Source organism: Elaeis guineensis, chromosome 3, assembly GCF_000442705.2.
Source record: "Elaeis guineensis isolate ETL-2024a chromosome 3, EG11, whole genome shotgun sequence".
In the NCBI taxonomy this organism is placed as follows: domain Eukaryota; kingdom Viridiplantae; phylum Streptophyta; class Magnoliopsida; order Arecales; family Arecaceae; genus Elaeis; species Elaeis guineensis.
This window is the reverse complement of record NC_025995.2, coordinates 49,790,594-49,794,624: the sequence shown is the minus strand read 5'-3', so window position 1 is coordinate 49,794,624 and position 4,031 is coordinate 49,790,594. Positions and strand designations below refer to the sequence as shown.

At 36.5% G+C, this 4,031-nt stretch overlaps 1 non-coding gene across 1 annotated transcript; it reads left to right on the top strand.

Annotated features, from left to right (window-relative positions):
• Positions 1-571: 571 nt before the first annotated feature.
• On the top strand, positions 572-677 carry LOC114913391 (small nucleolar RNA R71). The gene has a single exon (XR_003799420.1). It is a non-coding gene; the product is annotated as a small nucleolar RNA R71 (small nucleolar RNA).
• Positions 678-4,031: the final 3,354 nt, after the last annotated feature.

Here is a 4,031-nt window from a genome sequence, read left to right as displayed (position 1 = left end):
ATGCCTATATGTCGGGTCTTTATAGTTGGGTCTAGATATAGCAGGGTCAACCACTGACTGTGGTCTCTAGAAAAAATTTGGATGGTTTTTCCAGTCGGGATTATAAGTGTTCGAGTATGGATCATTTCCTGATCTATGAGCTTGTTGGGTTTGAGCTTGCTGGACCTGCTCGTGCACATACTCAAGAAATTGAGGTGCGTTTGGGCATTCACTAACAAAATGGGTCGGGCTTGCACACAATACATAAACATCTTGGACTAGGTTAGGTAGAATCGGAGAGTGCCTAGTATTTAAAAGATAGTCTAGTTTTTGAGGCAACTTATCTACCTTACTATGGATATCTATAACGTTTTCAATCTGATAGATTCCATCTCTTTTCTATTGAGACATGGGTTATTCTCTAGAGGTGGCAGACATATGATGCAGGGATTTCTCACTAAGTGTTTCAAAGAGCTGCCTAGCCTCATCCTCACTCTTTAGCATGAATATCCCACCACACGATGCATCGATCATTTGTCGATGTTTCTCCGATAGACCATCATAGAAATATTGAATAAGTTGCCATTTGGGGATAGCGTGGTGGGGGCATTTACGAATAAGGTCTCTTAACCTTTTTCATGTCTCATAAAAAAGTTTACCATCCAATTGGAAAAAACTAGTCATGACTTTTCTAATTTGAGTTGTTTTTCTAATTGAAAAGTATTTCTTGAGAAATTCTCTCTGAAGGTGGTCCCAAGTTGAAATGGTTATGGAATCTAGAGAGTTTAACCAATGCTTGGCTTTGTCCTTATGTGAAAAAAAAATAGTTTCAACCTGAGGGCACCATCAGAGAAGTTTGGAATTTTTACTATAAAGCATATCTCAAAAAATTTATCCAAGTATTTGTATGGATTCTCATTTCGTCAGTCAATAGAATGATGGTAGCATTTGAATAATGTTGGATTTGATTTCATATTGTGCCACCTCCGCAGAAGGAGGCTGGATATATGGCGAGTAGATGTAACATGAGGGAGTAAAATACTCCCTCAATTATCATGGTAGGTCAGTCTCTTCTTTTGGATCCATGGTTCTGGTGGCACAGCAGAAGAGTTAGGTGTTTAAAATTTTCATTCAAAACACCAAATGCATCGGAAGTCCTAATACCCAGAAACTCTTGACTATAATAATCAAAGCATAATAAATATAAATTAGGATAAGAAGAATATCTGTAGTGCTAATTCTAATTTTCACAAGGTATCCAAGTGTCTGCCCTTCAATGGTGATCTACATGAAAATTAAACCAAAGACAGCACTCATTCTTCACCTTACTTCAAGAGTTCTAGCCCTTAGAACTCGACTAACCTCGTACCGATCAAGTTTCTTCAAGAATCTGACCTCATCCTCTTAAAACCTCCTCTAAACTTTTGATTCTCCTTCTTTATGACCCTTACAACCCTTGTTAGGACTAGATAAGACTTTGTCTTAAATCTCAAAGCCTTGTCCTAAAACTAAGATAGGTTGTAAGAAAGAAAGGAGAGCAATAGGAGAGAAATTGGAAACCCTTCTTAGATTCATTGGATACCCAGTGCTCTGGCCTATTTATAGCCACCAGAGGGATATCAAAAAAGAAGAACATGCCTTAAGCAAAAGGCATATTTGATCTGATTATCAGAGATAAGAGTTCCTTCAAGCAGAAGGACTCTTATCCATGATACGTCAATCAGCACCCTAGTCTGCGCGTGTGCAACCAAAGAAGGGATGTTTTCATATCCTTTCTCAAATCAAAAAAATCCTTAAAAATCTATGTGAATTGGAGATTAAATCTAAATTCTATAAAATCAAAATTAGTGATAAAATTCTCAAAGAAGGATGCTATCCTTGCACCTCTTCATGCGAGTGTTGATCACCATGCGTGCAGACATCAGGACTGACTTATGGCATCCGTTTGGCATCCAGATATGACTGAAAAAATTCTAAACAAATTATCAAAAATATGTTATCAAGTTTAAAATGTCATCACCAAAAATAATTTCAATATAAAAGCATTTAATTAGGATAAAAACTCTCTAAATCATGGAGAGATGCGATGCTTCTACGCGCATGTGCGAGACATCCTTTTTTCTCCAATTTTTTCTCTACTCCATAAATTTCAGAAAAAATATATCTCATACTTTGAGATGTGAACTATGGAGGGTGATATGAGCTATCACATATAATTTAATCCCATAAAAAAATAAATTTTTTCTTCTGCCCATGCCAACACTTGTAGGCAGAACCTGTTTTACACCAAGAGTCCATCACAACTTGGACTCTTCATATTTGGCATTAACATGAGATGTGGTACCCCAATTTGGACTACTTCCAAGTATCACAACCTGACCTAAATGTTTATCAAATTGGGCTAGCTAATTAGCAAGGGATGGGACCAAATTGATCTCCAAAGGAGCAAGGATTTCCACACGTGCTAGCATGCTTACCGGAACCTTGCTTGAATCCAAAATTTCAATCAACCTTTTTCAAAAGGGTCCTTGACCAATTTATATATGTGTGTCACCCATTGGGTTCACATCTAGCTAGCAGTAGGTTCGGGTATAAGTTGACCAAATTTGATTAGATTTAATCTAATTGATTTAGGTCCAATCAAGCTAACCCAAGCTCAATAATTAGAATCATTTCTAATTGGCAATCGAATTAAACTCTTTAATTCGGTCAAAAATCTACAAGTTAAGATTGATATCTAGCAACGTATCATGACTATCCAAAAAATATGAAATTTGATAAAAATATCAAATCTACCCTTCAATGGTAAATTATCATGCAATTCAATCCTTCGATCATCCTTGCACCTGAATATGTTCATGAGTATGGAATCATGTCAAACTCAAACACATATTCATATTGATTCTCAATTAACCAATGATGACTCCAATGAAGAAGCTTAGAAATACTTTCTAATCTCCTTCCTTCTTTTGACCAAAATACTTTTCTCGAGTCATCTAAGATTGAGAATACACAGGATACGATCTCCTCTTATTAAGAGTGATTGATTCCATGCTGACCTACTCACAACCTCCATACACATTCCACCATATCCAGAACATCCCGTACATGTCTTAATGCCATACCTGGGTATGAACCAAAATATGGATTCATGTGCACAAGATTTCATAATGATCTTAGGTCTAATGATCACTTGCATAATTCTCACTTAGAGAACCATCTTTGATATGCAAATAAGGCTTCCATAAGATGTTCTCTTTCATCGAGTTAATTCAGTAGACTCATTTCTCAAATGAGCACCCACATTCTTGTATTAGTGTCTCACACAAATGGCTAGTGAGATCTGCCACCCTCTCCATTGAGCATACATAGGATGTACCAGTCTATCCGAAATATTGATCCCCAACTCAATGCTCCTACGATCAGGAATATCTAATATTAGGATTTTAAAATTTTAGGTCTCACTAGCATGACCAATTCATATCTCCTAAAATTATTATCCTAATCTTTAGGGTTCATCATAATCTTAGACATAATAAGATGCAGCTAATATGATAAATCAATTCTCAAATAATAATAAATGTCATTTCATGAGTTGGAAAATTGTAAAGGAAGTCCCATCGCAACACACTTGCGATTGGCTTATAGGATACTTTTCTTTCAATCTCATACTTGCACTAAAGCCAATCGCCTTTGTATCTCATACAATCATGATGATAATCATATAGCTGCTGTGGTATGGCCTTAGTGAATGGATCTGCTGTATTGTTCTTTCAGTCTACTCGTTTAAGGATAACATCTTGTCTCTAACGAGATGGAAACGTCTGAGGATATGATTGGATCTATAATGAGACCTAGGTTTCTTATCTTGAATAACGGCCACAGTATTATTACTCTAGAGTGACACTGATTCTTCAATCTTAAGAACGACTCTTAAATCCATGATGAGTTTCTTCATCCAAACAGCTTCCTTAATGGCTTCACTAGCAGCAACATACTCTGGCTCAGTAGTTGAGTCAGCTACTATCTATTGCTTGAAACTCTTCCAACTC